Raw genomic sequence first — 22,285 nt, 5'->3', positions numbered from 1 at the left:
GCCAGGGACCCCAAAAGCACCCCTGGCATGGCACAAAGGCTGCCAGGAAGACACTGGCCTCCTTGGGAGGACCCCAGCCTCCTCTTTGGCCTCACCACTTTTTTCTCCAGGCTGCCTCAACGTCACCCTGGAAGCCTGGCATCCAGTCCCCATCTCCCTAGAGCCTTCTTGCTGCTTGGCGGTGCCCCCGTGGAAGAGACACACATGCTAGGTGCAAGCCCAGGACTGTACGAGCCCCCTGGGCATGGTGCAGAGGCTGCCAACAAAGCACTGGCCTCAGGGGAGAACACCAGCCTCCTATTCGGCCTCGCCACTTTTATCACCGGGCTGAATCAATGTCCCCCTGAAAGCCTGGCATCCTGTCCTCATCCCCTGGGGAACTTCTTGCTTTTTTGGGTTGACCCACGTGGCAGAGACACGCATGCTGGGTGCAAGCCAGAGACCCCACGAGCCCCCTGGGCCTGGTGGAAGCGCTGCTGAGAAGGCTTTGCCTCCAGGGAACGACCCCAGTTTCCTCTTCGGCCTGGACGCTTTTCTCCCTGGGCTGCCTCAACATCCCCCATGAAAGCCGGTAATCCTGTCTCTGTCTCCCAGGGGCCTTCTTGATGCTTTGAGGTGGCCCCCGAAGGAAAGACACGCACCCTGGGTGCAAGCCAGGGTCTTCATGAGTCCCCCAGGCCCGACGCTGGGGCAGCCGGGAAAGCAATGGCCTCCGTAGGAGGACCCCAGCATCCTCTTTACTCTAGCAGCTTTTTGCCCTGAGCTGCCTCAACGTCCCACTGAAAGCCTGATGTCCTGTCCCTGTTGCCCAGGGGCCTTCTTGCTACTTTGGGGTGGCCCCTGTAGGAGAGACATGCACCCTGGGTGGAAGGCAGGGACCCCACGAGCCCCAAGGAACAAGTGCAGAACTTGCCAGCAAGACACTGGCCTTCAAAGGAGGACCCCAGCCTCCTCTTTGCAGTGCCCGCCATGGGAGAGTCACACAACTTGGGTGCAAGTCAGGGACCCCACGAACCCCCCAGGCATGACGCAAGGGCTGCCTGGAAGGCACTGGCCTCCAAGGGATAACCCAAACCTTCTCTTCGGCCTCGCCACTTTTTTCCTGGGCTCTTAAATGTCCTCTTGAAAGCCTGGCATCCTGTCCCTGTCCCCTGGGGACCTTCTTGCCACTTTGGGGAGCCCACTCCCGTGGGGGAGACACGCACTCTAGGTGAAAGCCATGGACCCCAAGAGCCCCCCAGGCCATGTGCAGGGAATGTCAGGAAGGCACTGGGATCCGGGTCATGACACCAGCCTCCAGTACCCTCTAGCCGTTTTTTTCCCCAGGCTGTCTCAACTTCCCCCTGAAATCCGGGCATCCTGTCCCCATCCCCCAGGGGTCTTTTTGCCACTTTGGGTGCCCCCCTTGGTAGAGACACACACCCTTGGTGCAAGCCGAGGACGGCATGAGCACCCAGGCCCAGCGCAGGAACTGCCAAGAAGGCACTGGTCTTCAAAGGAGCTCCCCAGCCTCCTTTTTGGCCTCACCACTTTTTTCCCCTGGCTGCCTCAACATTCCCCTGAAAGCCTGTTGTCTTGTCCCCAACGCCCTGGGGTCTTCTGCCACTTTGTGATGCCCCCTGTGGGAGAGACACCCACCCTGCGTGCAAGCCAGGGACTCCACAAGCCCCCCGGGGAACAGAAAAGGGGCTGCTGAGAAGGCACTGGCCTCAGGGGGATGACCTCAACTTCCTCTTCTACCTCACTGCTTTTTTCCCCTAGCTGCGTCAAAGTCCCCCTGAAAGCCTGACATCCTGTCACCCTTCACCAGGGGCCTTCCTGCTGCTTTGGGGTGCCCTCTGTGGGAAAGAGACGCACTCTGCATGCCAGCCAGGGACCCCGTGAGCCACCCGGGTGCAGCGCAGTGGCTGCGTGGAAGGCACCGGCCTCTGGGGGAGGACCCCAACCTCCTCTTGGTCTTGCTGCTTTTTTCCTCGGGCTGACTAAACGTCCCCCTGAATGCTTGGCATCCTGTCCCTGTCTCCCAGGTGCATTCTGGCCACTTTGGGGTGCCCCCTGTGGGGGAGATACACACCATGGCTGCAAACCAGGGACCCCACAAGCCCCCCAGGCCTGGACCAGTGGCTGCTGGGAAAGCACTGGCCTCTGGGAAATGATTCCAGCCTCCTACATGGCCTGGCCGCTTTTTCCCCAGGCTGCCTCAATGTCTTCCTGAAAGCCTGGTGTCCTTTTCCCGTCTTCCAGGGGCCTTCTTGCTGTATTGCGGTGCCCTGCGTAGGTGACACACACACCCTGGGTGCAAGCCACAGACACCATGAGTCACCTGGGGCCAGCTCAGGGGATGCGAAGAAGACATTTGCCTCCGTGGGAGGACACCAGCCTCCTCTTCGGAATCACTGTTTTTTTCCTTGGGCTGCCTCTATGTTCCCCTGAAACCTGATCCTGTCCCCAACCCCCTGGGGCCTTCTTGCCCCTTTGGTGTACCCCCGTGGGAAACTCACACACCTGTGTGCAAGCCAGGGACCCCACGAGCCCACCGGGCCCAGAGAATGTGCTGCTGGAAAGGCACTAGCCTCTGGGGAAAAACCGCAGCCACCTCTTTGGCCTCGCTGCTTTGTTCCCTGGCCTGCCTCAATGTCACCTTGAAAGCATGGCATCCTGTCCCCATTCCTAGGGGGCATTCTTGCTGCTTTGAGGCGCCCTCTAGGGAGAGACATGAACCCTGGGTGCAAGCCAAGGATGCCCGGACCCCCCTTGACACGGTGCAGGGGCTGCCGGGAAAACACTGGCCTCCAAGGGAGGACCCCAGCCTCCTCCTCAGCCTCACCGCTTTTTTCCCCAGGCTGCTTCAACGTCCACTTGAAAGCCTGGCTTCCTGTCCCCGTTTCCCCAGGGCCTTTTTTCAGCTTTGGGGTGCCACCCTTGGAGAGACGTACACTCAGAGTGCAAGCCAGGGATCCCACAAATCCCCAGTCCCAGTGCAGGGGTGGCAGGAAAGGCTCTGTGTTCTGGGGGACAACCCCAGACTCCTCTTTGGCCTCACTGTTTTTTTCCCTGGGCTGCCTCAACGTCCCCCGGAAAGCCTGGTGTCCGGTCCGTGTCTCCTGGTGGCCTCTTGCCACATTGGGGTGCCCCCTGTGGGAGAGACACGCACACTGTGTGCAAGCCAGGGACCCCATGAGCCCCCTGGGCCCAGCGCAGGGGCTGCCAGGAAGGCATTGGCCTCTGGAGAACGACCCCAACTTCCTCTTCTGCCTCACTGCTTTTTTCTCTGGGCTGCCTCAATGTCACCCTGAGAGCCTGGCATCCCATCCCCATTTCTCAGGGGCCTTCTTGCCACTTTGCAGTGCACATGGGAAAGATGCGCCCCCTGGGTGCAAACCAGGGATCCCACAAGCCTTCCGGATGCAGCATAGGGCATGCTGGGAAGGCACTGACCTCCTGGGGAGGACCCCTGGCCTACTCCTCGGACTAGCTGCTCTTTTCCCTGGGCTGCCTCCACTTCCTCCTGAAAGCCTGGCATCACATCCTTGTTTCCTGGGGGCCTTCTTGCTTCTTGGGGTGCCCCCCATGGGAGAGACACGCAACATGGGTGCAAACCAGGGACTCCAATAGCACCTCGGGCCTGACACAGAAGCTGCCGGGAAGGCACAGGCCTCTGGTGGATGACCCAAGCCTCCTCCTCGCCTCGCCACTTTTTTCCCCGGCCTGCCTCAACATCCCTCTGAAAGCCTGGCATCCAGTCTTTGTTCCCTAGTGGCCTTCTTGCTGCTTTGGGGTGCTGCTTGTGGGAGAGACACACACCCTGGGTGCCAGCCAGGGAACCCATGAGCCCCTTGGGCACTGCACAGGGACACCACGCAGGGGCAGCTATCAGGGGAACCCGCCGCCAATATTTCAACATAGGTTCTTTCTATTTTCCTTAAATGTTGGCCAGCCGAGAAATAAAGAGTACAAAGAGAGGAATTTTACAGCTGGGCTGCTGGGGGTGACATCACATATCAGTAGGACAGTGATGCCCGCCTAAGCCTCAGACCAGGAAGTTTTTATTAAGGGTTTCCAAAGCCGGGGGAGGGGGGTTGTAAAACAGGGAGTAGGTACAAAGATCACATGCTTCAAACGGTAAAAAGCAGAACAAAGATCACATGCTTCTGAGGGAACAAGACAAAAGGCAAAAGCAGAACTACTGATAAGGGTCTATGTTCAGCTGTGCACCTATTGTCTTGATAAACATCTTAAACAACAGAAAACAGGGTTTGAGAGCAGAGAACTGGTCTGACCACAAATTTGCCAGGGCAGAGTTTTAGAGTTTTTCCCCACCCTAATAAACCTGAGGGTACTGCAGGAGACCAGGGCATATCTCAGTCCTTAATACCTTTCCCAGGGTATTAGTATTAATATTCCTTGCTAGGAAAAGAATTTAGCAATATCTTCCCTCTTTGCACATCCATTTATAGGCTCTCTGCAAGAAGAAAAATGTGGCTTTTTTGCCCAAACCTGCAGACAGTCAGACCTTATGGTTGTCTTCCCTCGTTCCTTAAAAATTGCTTTTATTCTGTTCTTTTTCAAGGTGCACTGATTTCATATTGTTCAAAGACACATTTTTACAATCAATTTGTACAGTTAACACAATTATCACAGTGGTCTTGAGGTGACATACAGCCTCACCTTATGAAGATAACAGGATTAAGAGATTAAAGTAAAGACAGGCATACGAAATTATACAATTATTATTTGGGAACTGATAAATGTCCATGAAATCTTCACAATTCATATTCCTCTGCCACGGCTCCAGCTGGTCCCTCCATTCGGGGTTCCTGACTTCCCACAAGAGGCAGTCAGGAAGGCACTGGCCTCATGGGGACAACCCCAGCCTCCTCATCGGCCTTTCCACTTTTTTCCCTGGGCTGCTGCAATGTCCTCCTGAAAGCCTGGCATACTGTCCCCATCTCCCAGGGACATTCTTGCCAATTTGGGGTGCCCCTGTGGGAGAGACACGAACACTGGAAGCCAGGGACACCTCAACAAGCCCGGACCGGGCACAGGGGCTGCTGGGAAGGCACTGGCCTCCAGGGAATGACCCCTAACATGGGGGGAGACCTGTACCCTGGGTGCAAGGCCAGGACCCCAAGGCCCACCCTGGCATGGCACAGGTGCTGCTTGGAAGGTACCGTCATCCGGGTAACGACCTGAGCCTCCTCCTTGGCCTTGCCACTTTTTTCTTCGTGCTGCCTCAATGTCCAACTGAAAGCCTGGAGTCCTGTCCCTGTCGCCCGGAGGCTTTTTTGCCACTTTGATATGACCTCCGTGGGAGACACACGCATCCTGGGTGCAGGCCAGGGACCACACAAAAACCTGGGCCCCATGCAGGGGCTGCCGGAATGGCACTGGCCTCTGGGGCAGGAGCCCAGCCTCCTCTACCTCATAGCTTTTTTCCCTGGGCTGTCTCAATGTCCCTCTGAAAACCTGGCATCCTGTCCCCATCCCCCGGGGGCCTTCTTGCCGCTTTGGAGTGCTCCTTGTGAGAGAGGCACCCATGCTGTGTGCAAGCCAGGGACCCCATGAGCCCACTGAGTCCAGTGCAGGGGCTGCAGGAAAGGCATTGGCCATGGTGGAATTACACCAGCCACCTCATCAGCCTCACTGCTGTTTTCCATGGGCTGCCTCAACATATATTTTAAAACCTGCCATCCAGTCCCCAACCACCAGGGCCTGCTTGCTGCTTTGGGGTTTCCCCTGTGAAAGAGACATGCATCCTGGGTGCAAGCCAGGTACCCCACGAGCCCCCAGGGCCCAAAGTAGTGGCTGCTGGGAAGGCTCTGGCCTCCAGGAGAGGACTCCAGCCTTCTCCTCGGCCTTGCCACTTTCTTTCATGGGCTTACTCAACGTCTTTCTGAAGGCGTGACATCCTGTACCTGTCACCAGGGGGCCTTCTTGCAGCTTTGGGGTGCCCCCTGTGGGAGAGACAAGCAAAGTTTGTGGAAGCCAGGGACCCCACGAACCCACCAGGCTTAGCGCTGGGGATACCAGGAAGGCACTGGCCTCCGGGGGTGACCCCAGCCTCATCATCAGCCTCACCACTTTTTTTTCCCAGGCTGCTTCAAGGTCCCACTGAGTCTGGCATCCCATCCCCATGCCTCGGGGGCCTTCTTGCCACTTTTTGGTGCCCCCCGTGGGAGAGACACAAAACCTGGGTGCAAGCCACGGACCCAACGAACCACCCAAGCCTGGAGCATGGGCTGTCAGAAAGACATTGGCCTCCAGGCAACAACCCCAGCCTCCTCTAGGCCTCGCTGCTTTTCTCCCTAGGCTGCCTCAACGTCCCTCTGAAAGCCTGGTATCCTGTTTCCGTCTCCTTGGGACCATCTTGCCATTTGGGGTGCCCCCCGTGGGAGAGACACACACCCTGGTTGCAAGCCTGGGACCCCAAGAGTCACCCTGGCATGATGCAGGGGCTGCTGGGAAGGCAACGGCGTCTGGGGGACGACCCCAGCCGCCTCTTTGGCCTCGCTGCTTTCCTCTCTAGACTGCCTCAACGTCCCCCTGAAAGCCTGGCATCCAGTCCCCGTTCACCAGGGGCCTTCTTGCTGCTTTGGGGTGCCCCCCATGGAAAAGACATGCTCCCTGTGTGCAAGGCAAGGACCACGAGCCCCCAGGACCGGGTGCAAATGATACCAGGAAGACACTGGTCTCCAGTGGAGGATTCCAGCCTCCTCAGCCTCGCTGTTTTCTCCCCAGGCTGCCTCAACTTCCCCCTGAAAGAATGTCGTCCTATCCCCTTCCCCCAGGGGCCTTCTTGCTGCATTAGGGTGACCCCGTGGGAGAGACACTTACCCTGGGTGCAAGCCACGGACCCCACGAGCTTCCCGGGCCGCCACAGGGGCTGCTGGAATGGAACTGGCCTCACAGGGAGGAACCAAGACTCCTCCTCGGCATCACCACTTGTCTCCCTCCCTCTGAAAGCCTGTCATCCTGTCCCCATCCCTCGGGGGCCTTCTTACCACTTTGGGGTGCCCCCCATGGGAGAGATATGCACCCCGTTTGCAAGCCCAGGACCCCACGGGTACCCCAGACTTGGCGCAGGGGCTACCGGGAAGGCACTGGAGTCTGGTAGACGATCCAAGTCTCCTCTTCGAAATCACCGCTTTTTTCCCCCAGCTGTCTTAACATCCCCCTGAAAGCCTGGCATCTGGTCTGTGTCTCCCCAGGCCTTCTTGCGGCTTTGGGGTGCCCCCCGTGGGATTGACAGGCACCCTGGTGGAAGCCAAGGAACCCATGAACCACCCCCGCCAGGTGCAGTGCAGGGGCAGCTGGGAAGGCAGTGGCCTCCAGGGGATGACCCCAGCCTCTTTTTCAGCCTCACCGCTTTTCTTTCCGGGCTGACTAAATGTCCCCCCGAATGCCTGGCATTTTGTCACCTTCCCCCCGGGGGACTTCTTTCCACTTTGGGGTGGCCCCCGTGGGAGAGACACCCACCCTGTGTGCAAACCATGGACGCCACGAGCCCACCAGGCCTGGTGCAGGGGCTGCTGTGAAGGCACTGGCCTTCGGGGGAGAAACCCAGCCTCCTCATCAATCTCGCCACTTATATCCCCAGGCTACCTCAAGGTCACCCTGAAAGCCTGGCATCCTATCCCCATTTCTCGGAGTCTTTCTTGCCACTTTGTGGTGACCCTCGTGGGGGAGATACGCCCCCTGGGTGCAAGCCAGGGACCCCACGAGCCTTCCAGACGCAGCATAGGGATGGCCAGGAAGGCACTGGCCTCCTGGGGAGGACCCCAGCCTACCCCTCAGTCTAGCTGCTCTTTTCCTTGGGCTCCTTCACTTCCTCGTGAAAGCCTGGCATCATGTTCTTGTGTCCCGGGGGTCTTGTTGCCGCTTTTGGGTGCCCCCACACATACCATGGGTGCAAGCCAGGGACCCCAGTAGCCCCACGGGCCCGACGCAGAAGCTGCCGGGAAGGCACAGGCCTCTGGTGGATGACCCAAGCCTCCTCCTCGGCCTCGCCACTTTTTCCCCGGCCTGCCTCAACATCCCCCTGAAAGCCTGGCATCCGGTCCTTTTTCCCTGGTGGACTTCTTGCGCTTTAGGGTGCCCCTTGTGAGAGAGACACGCAGCCTGGGTGCAATCCAGGGAACCCACGAGCCCCTTGGATACCACGCCCTGGCAGGCGGGAAGGCATTGGCCTCCAGGGGAGGAACCCAAGCTCCTTGTCGGCCTTCCGGCTTTTTTCCCCGGGCTGCTCCAATGTCCTCCTGAAAGCCTGGCGTACTGTCCCCGTCTCCCGGAGACCTTCTTGCTGCTTTGATATGCCCCCCATGGTAGAGACATGAACACTGGATGCAAGCCAGGGACACCTCCAGGCGCCCGGGCCTGGCGCAGGGGCTGCCGGGAAGGCACTGGCCTCTGGGGGATGACCCCAGCCTTTTCCTCGGCCTCGCCACTTTTCACCTCGGGCTGCCTAAATATCACCGTGAAAGCCTGGCATCCTGTTTCCGTTCCCTGAGGACCTTTTTTCCGTTTGGGGTGCCTTCCCTGGGGGAGACACGTACCCTGGGTGCAAGGCCGGGACCCCAAGAAACCCCCTGGCATGGCACAGGTGCTGCCGGGAAGGTACTGACATCCAGGTAACGACACAAGCTTCCTCGGTCTCACTGCTTTTTTCCCCGTGCTGCTTCAGTGTCCAACTGGAAGCCTGGCCTCCTGTCCCTGTCCCCCAGAGGCTTTTTTGCCGCTTTGGTGTGACCCCCTTGGGAGAGACACGCACCCTGGGTACAGGCCAGGGACCACAGGAAAACCCAGGCCCTGCGCAGGGGCCACCGGAATGGCACTGGCCTCTGTGATGGGAGCCCAGCCTCCTCCTCCGCCTAGCAGTTTTATTCCCCTGGCTGTCTCAACGTTCCCCTAAAAGCCTGGTGTCTTGTATCCAACCCCCCGGGGTCCTTCTTATCACTTTGGGGTGTTCCCCGTGAGAGAGACACGCACCCTCGGTGCAAGCCAGGGACCCCACGAGCCCACTGGGTCCAGCGCAGGCGCTGCGAGAAAGGCACTGGCCACGGTGGGATTACACCAGCATCCTCATCAGCCTCACTGCTTTTTTCCATGGGCTGCCTCATTTATCTTTTAAAGCCTGCTGTCCAGCCCCCGTCCACCAGGGCCTGCTTGCCTCTTTAGGGTGCCCGCCGTGAAAGAGACACACACCCTGGGTGCAAGACTCGGACCCCACAAGGCCCCAGGGCTCGGAATAGGGGCTGCCGGGAAGGCACTGGTCTCTGGGGGAGTACCCCAGCCTTCTCCTTGGCCTCGCCGCTTTCTTTCACTGGCTTACTCAATGTCTCCCTGAAGGCCTTGCGTCCTGTACCTGTCACTTGGGTGCCTTCTTGCCACTTTGGGGTGCCCCTTTTGGGAGAGACAAGCACCGTTTGTGCAAGCCAGGGACCCCACGAACCCACCGAGTTTAGGGCTGGGGATATTGGGAAGGCATTAGCCTCTGTGGGTGACCCCAGCCTCATCTTTGGTCTCGCTGTTTTTTTTTTTCCTGGGCTGCCTCAAGGTCCCACTGAAAGTCTGGCGTCCCGTCCCTGTCCCCCAGGGGCCTTCTTGCCGCTCTTTGGCGCCCCCCGTGGGAGAGACACGAACCCTGGGTGCAAGCCAGGGACCCCACGATCCGTCCATTCCTAGAGCAGCAGCTGCCAGGAAGGCACTGGCTTCCGGGGAGGACCCCAGCCTCCACGGCCCCGAAGCTTTTCTCCCCGGGCTGCGTCCACGTCTTCCTGAAATCCTGTCCTTCTGTTTCCATCCCCTGGGGGCCATCTTGCCATTTAGTGTGCCCTCCATGGGAGAGACCCTCACCCTGGGTGCAAACTCGGAACCCCAAGAGCCCCCTGGCACGGCACAGGGAATGCCAAGAAGGCACTGGCATCTGGGGGACGACCCCAGCTTCCTCCTAGGCCTCACCACTTTTTTTCCCTGCTGCCTCAAAGTCCCTCTGATAGCCTGGCATCTTGTCCCTGTCCCCCAGAGGCTTTCTTGCCACTTTGGGGTGCCCCCCCCATTGGGAGAGACATGCACCCTGGGTGCAAAGCAGGGACCTCACGAGACCCCCGAGCCTGGTGCAGGGGCTGCGGAAAAGGCACTGGCCTCTGGGAGAGGACTCCAGCCTCCTCCTCAGCCTCGCAGCTTTTTCCCCGGGCTGTCTTCACATTCCCCTGAAAGCCTGGCATCTTGTACCCATCATCTGGGGGCATTCTTGCCACTTTGGGGTGCCTCCCCAGAGAGAGACACCGAACCTGGGTGCAAGACAGGGACTCCACAAGCCCCCCGGGGCCGGCACAGGGGCTGCAATGAAGGCACTGGCCACAGTGAGATTACACCCGCCTCCTCCTCGGCTTCACTGCTTTTTTCCACAGGCTGCCTCAACGTCCCTTTTAAAGCCTGACGTCGAGTTCCAGTTCCCCGGTGCCAGCTTGCTGCTTTGAGGTGCCCCCTGTGAAAGAGACACACACTCTGGGTGCAAGCCAGGGACCCCACGAGAGCCCCGAGCCCAGCGTAGGGGCTGCCGGGAAGGAACTGACCTCCAGGGGAGGACCCCAGCATTCTCCTCGGCCTCGCCGCTTCTTTTCACGGGCTTTCTCAATGTCTCCCTGAAAGGCTGGCTTCCTGTTCCTGTCCCCCGGGGGCCTTCTTGCCGCTTTGGGGTGCCCTCCATGGGAGAGACACGCACCATTTGTGCAAGCCAAGGACCCCATGAGTCCATAGGTCTTAGCGCTGGGGCTACCAGGAAGGCACTGGCCTCCGGGGGACAACCCCAGCCTCTTCTTCCGCCTTGCTACTTTTTTTTCCCGGGCTGCCTCAACGTCCGCGTGAAGACCTGATGTCTTGTCCCTGTCCCCCGGGGGTTTTCTTGCCGCTTTGGGGTGCCTCCTGTGGGAGAGGCTCGCACCCTGGGTGGGTGCAAGCCAGGGAACCCAAGAACCACCCGAGCCTGGCGCAGGGGACACCTGGAAGGCACTGGCCTCCAAGGACAACCCCAGCCTCCTCGGCTTCGCCGCTTTTCTCCCCAAGCTGCTTCCACATCTTCCTGAAAGCCTGGCATCCTGTTTTTGTCTGCTGGGGGCCATCCTGACGTTTGGTGGGACCCCCGTGGGAGAGACACACACCCTGGTTTCAAGCCCGGGACCCTGAGAGCCCTCCGGGCCCAGCACATATGCTGCGGGAAAAGCACTGGCCTCTGGGGAAGAACCCTAGCCTCCTCCTTGGCCTCCCCGATTTTCTCACTGGGCTGCCTCAACGTCCCCCTGAATGCCTAGCATCCTGTCCTTAAACACCGGGGGCCTTCTTGACACTTTGGGGTGAACCCGTGGGAGAGACACGCACCCTGAGATCAAGCCAGGGACCACACGAGCCCCCGGGCCGGCGCAGGAACTGCCGGGAAGGCACTTGCCTTCGAAGGAGCTTCCTAGCCTACTCTTCGGCTTTGCCGCTTTTTTCCCCAGCTGCCTGAAGTCCTCCTGAAAGCCTGACATCTTATCCCCTTTGCCCCAGGGTCTTCTGCCGCTTTGCAATGCCCCCCGTGCAAGAGACAGCCACTCTGGTTGCAAGACAGGAACCCCACGAGCACACTGGACATGGAAAAGAGGCTGCCAGGAAGGCACTGGCCTCCAGGAGATGACCCCAACTTCCTCATCTGCCTCGCCACTTTTTTCCCCTGGCTGCCTCAACATCCCCCTGAAAGCCTGGTGCCCTGTCCCTGTCCCGCGGGGGGCTTCTTGCCGCTTTGGGGTGCCCCCCATGGGAGGGACACACACCATTTGTGCAAGCCAGGGACCCCACGAGCCCACTGGGCTTAGTGCTGGGGCTACCAGGAAGGCACTGGCCTCTGGGCAACAACCCCAGCCTCCTCCTCGGCCTTGCTGCTTTTTTCCATGGGCTGCCTCAACGTCCCCCTGAAAGCCTGGCATCCTGTCCCCCCTCCCCAGGGGCCTTCTTGCCACCTTTGGGTGCCCCCCATGGGAGAGGCTCGAATGCTGGGTGCAAGCCAGGGACCCCAAGAACCGCCTGAGCCTGGCGCATGGGCCGCCCAGAAGACTCTGGCCTCTGAGGACAAACCCAGCCTCCTCCTCGGCCTCACTGCTTTTCTCCCCAAGCTGCCTCCACATTTTCCTGAAAGCCTGGCATCCTGTTTTTTTTCAGCTGGGGGCCATCTTGCCGTTTGCTGTGCCACCTATGGGAGAGACACACACCCTGAGTTCAAGCCTGGGACCCCAAGAGCCCCCTAGGCCCAGCGCATTGGCTGCCGGAAAGGCACTGGCCTCTGGGGAAGGACCCCAGCCTCCTCGCCTCCTCCAATTTCCTCGCCGGGCTGCCTTAAGGTCCCCCTGAAAGTCTGGCATCCTGTCATTGTACCCTGGGGGCCTTCTTGCCACTGTGGGGTTCCCACCGTGGGAGAGGCTGCAACCCTTGGTGCAAGCCAGGGACCCCAAAAAGGGCCTGAGCCTGGCGCAGTGGCTGCCGGGAAGGCACTGGTCTCGGGGGCCAACCCCAGCCACCTCCTCGGCCTCACCGCTTTTCTCCCTGGGCTGCCTCCACATCTTCCTGAAAGCCTGGCATCCTGTTTCTGTCCCCTGGGGACCATCTTGCCATTTGGCATGCCCCCTATGGGAGAGACACGCACCCTTGGTGCAAGCCCCAGACCCCAAGAGCCCCCCTGGCATGGCGCAGGGAATGCCGGAAAGGCACTGGCATCCGAGGGATGTCCCCAGTCTCCTCCTCGGCCTCACTGCTTTTTTCCTGGGCTGCCTCAACGTCCTCTAGGAGCCTGGCGTACTGTACCCGTCCCCCAGAGGCTTTCTTCCTGCTTTGGTGTGCCCCCCGAGTTGGAGACATGCACCCTGGGTGCAAGCCAGGGACATCACGAGTCCCCCGGGCCTGGCCCAGGGGCAGCCGGAATGGCACTGGCCTCTCCAGGGGAGGACCCAAGCGTTCTCCTCGACCTCTCAGCTTTTTCGACTGGCTGTCTTAATGTTCCCCTGAAAGCTTGGCGTCCTGTTCCTGTACACTGGAAGGATTCTTGCCACTTTGGGGTGCCCTGCGTGGGAGAGACATGCACCCTGGGTGTAAGCCAGGGACCCCACGAGTCCCTCAAGCTTAGCACAGGGGTTGCTGGAAAGGCATTGTCCTCGGGGAGAGGACCCCAGTCTCCTCTTCCGCCTCGTAGCCTTTCTCCCCGGGCTGCCTCAATGTCTTTCTGAAAGCTTGGCATCCTATCCCCATCCCCCGGGGGCCTTTTTGCCGCCTTAGGGTGCCCCCTGTGGAAAAGACACACAAGGCAGGGACCAGTGAGACACTGGGGCTTGGCCCAGGGACTGCCGGGAAGGCACTGGCCTCCGGGGGAAGACCCCAGTCTCCTTGGCCTCACCGCTTTTCTCCTCGGGCTGCCTCAACGTCTCTCTGAATGCCTAGTGTCCTGCCCCCATCCCCCAGGGGCATTCTTGCCACTTTGTTGTGCCTCCCATGGGACACACACATGCTAGGTGCAAGCCAGGGACCCTACAAGCCCCCTGGGCCCAGTGCAGGGGCTGCCAGGAAGGTTCCAGTCTCCGGGTGACGACCCTAGCCTCCTCCTCGGCCTCACTGCTTTTCTCTCTGAGCTACCTCAGCATCCCCATGTAAGCATGTTGTCCTGTCCTTGTCTTCCAGGGGCCTTCTTGCCGCTTTGGGGTGCCCCTCCCCCCGTGGGAGAGACATGCACCCTGAATGTAAGCCAAGGACCCCACGAACCTACTGGGCCTGGTGCAGGGGCTGCCAAGAAGGCACTGGCTTCCAGGGGAGTAACCCAGCCTCCTCATCAGCTTTGCCACCTTTTTACCCCAGCTGCTCCAACGTCACTCTTAAAGCCAGGCGTCCTGTCCCCATCTCCCGGGAGCCTACTTGCTGCTTTGGTGTGCCCCCCGTGGGAGCGAAATTCACCCTGAGTGCGAGTCAGGGACCCCATGAGCCACCCAGTCCTGGAGCAGGGGCTGCCAGGAAGGCACTTTCCTCAGAGAGAAGACCCCAGCCTCCTCGGCCTCGGGGCTTTTCTCCCCGGGCTGCCTCAACGTCCCCCTGAAAGCCTGGAATCCTATTTCCATCCCCCGGGGGCCTTCTTGCCATTTGGGGTGCCACCCCCCCATGAGAGAGACATGCACCCTACGTACAAGCCCCAGACCCCACGAGTCCCCCTGGCATGGCGCAGAACCTGCTGGGAAGGCACTGGCCTCGGGAGGACGACCCCAGCCTCCTCCTCAGCCTCGAAGTTGTTCTCCCCGGGCTCTCTCGATGTCCCCCTTAAAGCCCAGCTTCCTGACCCCAACCCTCAGATGCCTTCTTGTCGCTTTGGGTTGCCCCCAGTGTCAGAGACACGCACCTTGGGTGCAAGCCAGGGACCCCACGAGCTCCCAGATCTCAGCACAGGGAATGCCAGAAAAACACTGGCCTCTGGGAGAGGACACCAGCCTTCTCCCTGCCCTCACAGATTTTTTCCAGGGGTTGTCTTAACGTCTCCCTGAAAGCCTGGCATCCTGTCCCCTTCCTGTGGGGGGCCTTCTTGCCACTTTAGGGTGCCCCCTGAGGGAGAGACATGCACCCAGGTTCATGCCAGGGACCCCCCTTGGCCCTGGCCTCAATGTACCCGGAAAGCCTGGCATCCTGTCACCATCCCCCGGGGGACTTCTTACCACTTTGGGGTGATCCCTGTAGGAGAGAAACGAACCCTGGTTGCAAGCCCGGTACCCCCCTAGCTCCCCAAGCACGGTGCAGGGGCTGCCAGGAAGGCACAGGCGTCCGGGGGAGACCCCAGCCTCCTTTTGGCCTCACTGCTTTTTTCCCTGGGGTGCCTCAATGTCCCCCTGAAAGATTGGAGTCTTGTTCCCTTCCCACGGGAGCCATATTGCCGATCTGGGGTGCCCCCTGTGAGAGACACGCACCCTGGGTGCAAGCCAGGGACCCCACGAGCCCCACCATCCTGGCTCAGGTGTTGTCAGGAAGGAACTGGCCTCTGATGGATGACCCCAGCCTCCTCCTCGGCCTTGACACTTTTATCCCCAGGCTGCCTTAGGGTCACCCTGAAAGCCTGGAGTCCTCTCTCCATCCCCCGGGTGCCCCCTGTGGGAGAGACACTCACCCTGGTTGTAAGCCAGGGACCCCTAGAGCTCCCCGGGCCCTGCACAGAGGCTGCCAGGAAGGCACTGGCCTCTGGGGGATGACCCCAGCCTCCTCCGCGGACTTGCCACTTTTCTCCCTGGGCTGCTTTAACGTCCCCCTGACAGCCTGGCTTTCTGTCCCCATTTACCGGGGGCCTTCTTGCCACTTTAGGGTGTCCCTGTAGAAGAGACACGCACGCTGGGAGCAAGCCAGGGACCCCATGAGCCTCCGGGCCCAACCCAGGGGCTGCTGGGAAGACACAGGCTTCTGTGGGAGGACCCCAGCCTCCCACTCGGCCTCGCCAATTTTCTACCCGGTCTGCCTCAAGGTCCCCATGCAAGGTTGGCATCCTTTCCCTGTCCCCTGGGGGGCCTTCTTGACGATTTGGGGTGCCCCCGTGGAAAAGACACGCACCCAAGGTGCAAGCCAAAGATACCTGGAGCTTGCCAAGCCCGGCACAGGGGCTGCCGGGAAGGCACTGGCCTCCCAGGACTACCCCAGCCTCCTCCTCGGCCTTGCCGCTTTTCTCCCAGGGCTGCCTCAACGTCTTCCTGAAAGACTATCGTTTTGTCCCCGTCTTACCGGGCCGGGGTCTTCTTGTCGCTTTGGGTTGTCCCCTGTGGGAGAGACACACACGCTGGGTAGCAGCCAGGCACCCCACGAGCCCTCCAGACCCGGCGCAGTGGCTGCCAGGAAGGCTCTGGCCTTTGGGGAAGGGCCCCACCATCCTTGGCCTTGCCTCTTGTCTCCCCAGGCTGCTTTAACGGCCCCTGAAAGCCTGGTGTTCTGTCCCCTATCCCCGGGGACCTTCTTGCCACTTTGGCGTGCACCTCATGGGAAAGACACACAACCCTGGTTCAAGCCAGGGACCCCATGAGTCCCCAGGACTGGGTGCAGGGGCTACCTTGAAGGGACTGATCTCCAGGGAAGAACACCAGCCTCCTCCTCAGCCTTGGCGCTTTTCTCCCGGGGCTGCCTCAATGTTTTCCTGAAAGCCTGTAATCCTGTCCTCTTCCCCCGGGGGCCTTCTTGCCACTTTGGGGTGCCCCTGTGAGAGAGACACGCACCTTGGGTGCAAGCCAGTAACCCCACGAGCCCCCCGGGCCTTCCACAGGAGCTGATTGAATGGAACTGGTTTCACAGGGAGGAACCAAGCCTCCCCTTGAAAGCCTTTCGTCCTGTCCCCGTCCCCTGGGGGCCTTCTTGCCGCTATGGTGTGCCCTCCAACCCCGTGTGAGAGACTCTCACCCCGGCTGCAAGCCCAGGACCCCACGAGGGCCCCATACTTGGCACAGGGGCTGCCGGGAAGGCACTGGTCTCCGGAAGACGACCCCAGCCTCCTCCTTGGTCTCGCCGCTTTTTCCCCGGGCTGCCGCAACGTCCCCCTGAAAACATGGCGCTGTGTCCCCATCCCCCAGAAGCCTTCTTGCTGCTTTTGGGTGCCCTCCGTGGGAGAGACAGGCACACTGGGTGTAAGTGAGGGACCCCAAGAACCCCCCCGTGCCCAGCACACGAGCAGCTGGGAAGGCACTGGCCTCCGGGGTAGTTTCCAGACTCCTCCTCGACCTCACAGCTTTTTTTCCCGTGCTGCCTCAACGTCCCCCTGAAAGCCTGGAGTCCTGTCCATGTTTCCCGGGGGCCCTCTGGCTGCTTCAGGGTGCTCCCCGTGGAGGAGACATGCACCATGGGTGCAAGCCAGGGACCCCACGAGCCTCCAGGCCGGGCACAATGTGTACCGGGAAGGCACTGGCATCCAGGAGACAATCCCAGCCTCCTCGGCCTCACTGTTTTTCTCCCTGGGCTGCTTCAATGTCCCCCTGAAAGCCTGGTGTTCTATCCCCATCCCCTGAGGGTCTTGTTGCCGCTTTGGGAGAGAAAAGTAACCTGGGTGCAAGCCAGGGACCCCACAAGTCCCCCGCACCCGGTGCAGGCGCTGCTGGAAAGGTGTTGGCCTTTTGGGGAGGACCTCAGCCTTCTCCTCGGCCTGGCCACTTTTCTCCTCTGGCTGCCCCAATGTCTCTCTGAACGCCTGGCGTCCTGTCCCCATTCCCTGGGAGCGTTCTTGCAGCTTTAATGTGCCCCTGGTGGGACAGACACGCACCCTGGGTGCAAGCCAGGGACCCTACAAGCCTACCGTGCTTGGGCTTCCTGCGCAGAGGCTGCTGGGAAGGCACTGGCTTCTGGGTGATGACCCCTGCCTCATCTTCAGCCTCACCATTTTTCTCTCCGGGCTCCTTTGCCGTCCCCCTGAAAGCCTGGCTTCCTGTCCCGATCACTCGGACACCTTCTTGCCGCTTTGGGGTGCCAGCCGTGGAAGAGACATGCACCCTGGGTGCAAGCCAGGGACCCGACGAGCCCCTCGAGCCCAGCACACGGACTGCCAGAAAGGCAGTGGCCTCCGGTGGAGGACACTAGCCTCCTCGCAAGCCTCGCAGATATTTTGCCCGGGCTACCTCAACGTCCCCTGAAAGCCTGGCTTCTTGGTCCCCGTCACCCTTGTTGCCACTTTGGGGTGCCCCCCGTGGAAGAGACATGCACCCTGGGTCCAAGCCAGGGACCACACAAGCCCCCGGGGCCAGGAGCAGGGGCTGCCAGGAAGGCACTGGCCTCCGAGGCAGCCTCCTCCCCGGCCTCGCCACTTTTCTTCCTGGGCTGCCTCTATGTACCCCAGAAAGTCTGGCGTCCTGTTCCCATCTTCCAGGGGTCTTCTTGCCGCTTTGGGATGCCCCCCGTGAGAGACACGCATTCTGTGTGCAAGCCAGGGAACCCACGAGCCTTCCGGACCCGAGGCATGGCCTGCCAGGGAGGCACTGGCCTACCAAAGAGAACCGCAGCCTCTTCCTTGGCCTCACCGCTTTTCTCCCCGAGCTGCCTCAAGGTCCCCCTGAAAGCCGGGCGTCTTGTCCCATCCCCTGGAGTCCTACTTGCCACTTTGTTTTGCCCTGTGTGAAAGATACACACACACTGGGTACAATCCAGGGACCCTACAAGCCAACCGGACCTGGTGCATTGGCTTCTGGGTAGGCACTGGCCTCCGGGGGACGACCCCAGCCTCCTCCTCAGCCTCGCTGCTTTTCTCCCCGGGCTGCTTAAATGTACCCCTGAGAGCCTGGCATCCTGTCCCCGTCCCTTGGAGGACTTCTTGCCACTTTGGGTTGCCCTGGTTGGATAGACATGTATCCTGGGTGCAAGCCAGGGAACCTGCGAGCCCCACGGGCTCGGTGCAGGGTCTGCCGGGAAGACACCGGCATCCAGGGGAGGAACCCAGCCTCCTCCTCTGCCTCTCTGCTTTTCTCCCCGGGCTGACTTAATGTTACCCTGAAAGCTTGGCATCCAGTCCCCATCCCCCGGGTCCTTCTTGCCACTTTGGGGTGCCACTCGTGGGAGAGAAATGCAACCTGGGTGCAACGCAGGGACCCCTTGAGCCACCTGGGCCTGGCGCAAGGGCTGCCGGGAAGGCACTGGCTTCTTGGGGGAGACCCCTGCCTCTTCCTCAGCCTTGCCGCTTTTCTCCCCGGGCTGCCTAAACAACTGCCTGAAAGCTTGGCGTACTGTTTCTATCCCCTGGGGGCCTTCTTGCCATCTGTGGTGATCCCCGTGGGTGAGACAGGCACCCTGAGTGCAAGCCAAAGATCCCACGAGCCCCCCGATCCCGGCTCAGGGGCTGCTGGAAAGGCGCTGGCCTCCGGGAGACGACCCCAGGCACCTCCGCAGCTTTGCAGCTTTTTTCCCCTGGCTCCTCAGGGGAAACGTTCCTCAGCATCCCCCAGAAAGCCTAGCGTCCTGTTCCCATCACCCAGGGGCCTTCTTGCCACTTTGGGATGCCCCCCGTGAGACACACACATTCTGTGTGCAAGCCAGGGACCCCTCGAGCCTTCCAAGGCAGGAGCAGGGGCTGCCGGGAAGACACTGGCCTTTGGGGGAGGACCTCAGCCTCCTCCTTGGCCTCGCTCCTTTTTTCCCTGGGCTGCCTCAACATCCCCCTGAAAGCCTGGCTTTCTGTCCCTGGCAACCCAGGGGCCTAGTTGCCACTTTGGAGTGCCCCCCGTGGAAGAGACACGCACCCTGGGTGCAAGCCAGAGACCCCACGAGTCCCCCTGACCCGGCGCAGGGGCCACCGGAAAGGCACTGGTTCCCCTGAAAGCCTGGCATCCTGTCCCCATCACCTGGGGACCTTCTTGCCACTTTGGGGCATCTCCCGTGAGAGAGACACGAAACCTGGGTGCAAGCCAGGGACCACACAAGCCCCCCGGGGACGGTGCAGGGGCTACGGGGAAGGCACTGGCCTCTGTGGCATTACACCCGCCTCCTCGGCCTCACTGCTTTTTTTATGGGCTGCCTCAACGTCCCTTTTAAAGCCTGGCATCCAGTCCCTGTCCCCCGGAGCCTGCTTGCCGCTTTGTGGTGCCCCCCATGGGAGAGACACACAAATTGGGTGCAAGCCAGGGACCCCACGAGCCCCTCGAGCCCGGCATAGGGACTACTAAGAAGGACCACAGCCTTCTCTTTGCCCTTGCTGCTTTTTTCCATGGGCTTCCTCAACGTCTCCCTGAAAACCTGGCATCCTGTTCCTGTCTGCCGGGGTCCTTCTTGCCGATTTTGGGTGCCCCCCGTGGGAGAGACAAGCACCGTTTGTGTAATCCAGGGACCCCACGAGCCCACCAGACTTAGTGCTGGAGCTACCAGGAGGGCACTAGCCTCCAGGGGACGACCGCAGCCTCCTCCTCGGCCTCGCCGGTTTTCTCCCCGGGCTGCCTCAACGTCCTCCTGAAAGACTGCTGTTTTGTACCCTTTTTCCCGGGGTCTTCATGCCACTTTGAGGTGACCCCGTGGGAGAGACACGCACACTGGGTGCAAGCCAGGCACCCCACGAGCCCTTCTGGCCCAGCACAGTGGCTGTCGATAAGGCACGGACCTCCGGGGAGGAACCCAGCCTCCTCCTTGGCCTCTCCGATTTTCTCCCTGACCTGCTTCAATGTCCCACTGAAAGCCTGGCATCATTTCCTTGTATCCCGGTAGCCTTCTTGCTGCTTTGGGGTGACCCCATGGGAGAGACACGCACCCTGAATGCAATCCAGGGACCCCACGAGCCTACCGGGCCCGGGGCAGAGGCTGCCGGCAAGACACTGGCCTTTGGGAGAGGACCCCAGCCTCCTCTTCGGCATCGCGGCTTTTTTCCCCAGGCTGCCTCAACGTCCCCCAGAAAGCCTAGCGTCCTGTTCCCATCACCCGGAGGCCTTCTTGCCACTTTGGGATGCCCCCCGTGAGATATACACATTCTGTGTGCAAGCCAGGGACCCCACGAGCCTTCCAAGCCAGGCACAGGGGCTGCCAGGAAGACACTGGCCTTTGGGGGAGGACCTCAACCTCCTCCTTGGCCTCGCTCCTTTTTTCCCTGGGCTGCCTCAACATCCCCCTGAAAGCCTGGCTTTCTGTCCCTGTCACCCAGGGGCCTAGTTGCCGCTTTGGAGTGCCCCCCGTGGAAGAGACACGTACCCTGGGTGCAAGGCAGGGATCCCACGAGTCCCCCGGACCCGGCGCAGGGGCTGCCGGGAAGGCACTGGTTTCCAGGGGACCACCCCCGCCTCCTCCTCGGCCTCGCCGCTTTTCTCCCCGGACTGCCTCAACATCCCCCAGAAAGCCTGGCATCCTGTTCCCATCTCCCAGGGGGGCTTCTTGCCATTTTGGGATGCCTCCTGTGAGAGACAAACATTCTGTGTGCAAGCCAGGGAACTCACGAGCCCGCCGACCCGGTGCATTGCACTGGCCTCTGAAAGAGGACACCAGCCTCTTCCTTGGCCTCACCGCTTTTCTTCCTGGGCTGCCTCAACGTCTCCCTGAAAGCCGGGCATCCTGTCCCCATCCCCGGGAAACCTTCTTGCCACTTTGTTTTGCCCCCTGTGAAAGATACACGCACACTGGGTAAAATCCAGAAACTCCAGGAGCCACTCCGACCCAGCGCAGGGGCTGCCGGGAAGGCACTGGTTTCCGCGGGAGGACCCCAGCCTCCTACTCGACCTTGCCGCTTTTCTCCCCGGGCTGCCTCAACATCCCCAGAAAGCCTGGCGTCCTGTCCCCGTTCCCCAGGGAACTTCTTGCGGCTTTGGGGATCCCCCCGTGGGAGAGACACACCCTGGGTTTAAACCAGGGGTACCCCACAAGCCCCCGAGGCACAGCGCAGAGGCTATCGGGAATGCACCGGCCTCCAAAAGAGGATCCCAGTTTCCTCCTCAGCCTCACCGCTTCTCTCCCTGGGCTGCCTCAACGTTCCACTAAAACCTGTCGTCCTGTACCGGTCCCCCGGAGAAATTCTTGCAGCTTTCTGGCGCCCCCCATGGGAGAGACAGGCACACTGGGTGCAAGCCAGGGAATGCACGAGCTCCCAGGACCTGGCGCAGGGGCTGCCAAGAAGGCCCTCGCTTTTTGGGGATGACACCTGCCTCCTCCAAGGCCTCACTGCTTTTTCCCTCGGGCTGCCTCAACGTCCCCTGAAAGCCTGGCTTCCTGTCTCCGTTGCCCAGGGGTCTTTATTGCCGCTTTGGAGTGCCCCCCGTGGGAAAGACACGCACCCTGGTTGCAAGCCAGCGACGCCAATAGCCCCCGAGCCCGGCACAGAAGCTGCCGTGAAGGCACTGGCCTCCGGGGGATGACCCCAGCCTCCTCTTCGACGTCGCCGCTTTTTTCTCCGGGATGCCTCAACGTTCCCCTGAAAGCCTGGACTTTTGTCCCCATTCCCCAGGTGCCTTCTTGCCGATTTAGGGTGCCCCCCGTGGGAGAGACATACACCCTGGGTGCAAGGCAGGGACGCCATGAAGCCCCCGGGGCTGGGGCAAGAGCTGCTGGGAAAGCACTGGCCTTCAAAGGACGACCCCAACCTCCACCTCGGCCTCGCTGTTTTTTTCCGGGGGCTGCCTCAAGGTAACCCTGAAAGCCTGGCATTCTGTCCCCGTTCCCCCAGGGCCATCTTGCCGATTTGGGGTGCCTACTGTGGGAGAGACACGCACTCTGGGTGCAAGCCAGAAACCCTACGAGCTCACCTTTCCAGGCGCAGGGCCTGCTGGGAAGGTAATGGCCCCCGGGGAAGAAACCTAGCCAACTCCATTGC

This window comes from Pan troglodytes, chromosome 3, assembly GCF_028858775.2.
Source record: "Pan troglodytes isolate AG18354 chromosome 3, NHGRI_mPanTro3-v2.0_pri, whole genome shotgun sequence".
Classification (NCBI taxonomy): Eukaryota; Metazoa; Chordata; class Mammalia; order Primates; family Hominidae; genus Pan; species Pan troglodytes.
This window is presented reverse-complemented; position numbering follows the sequence as displayed.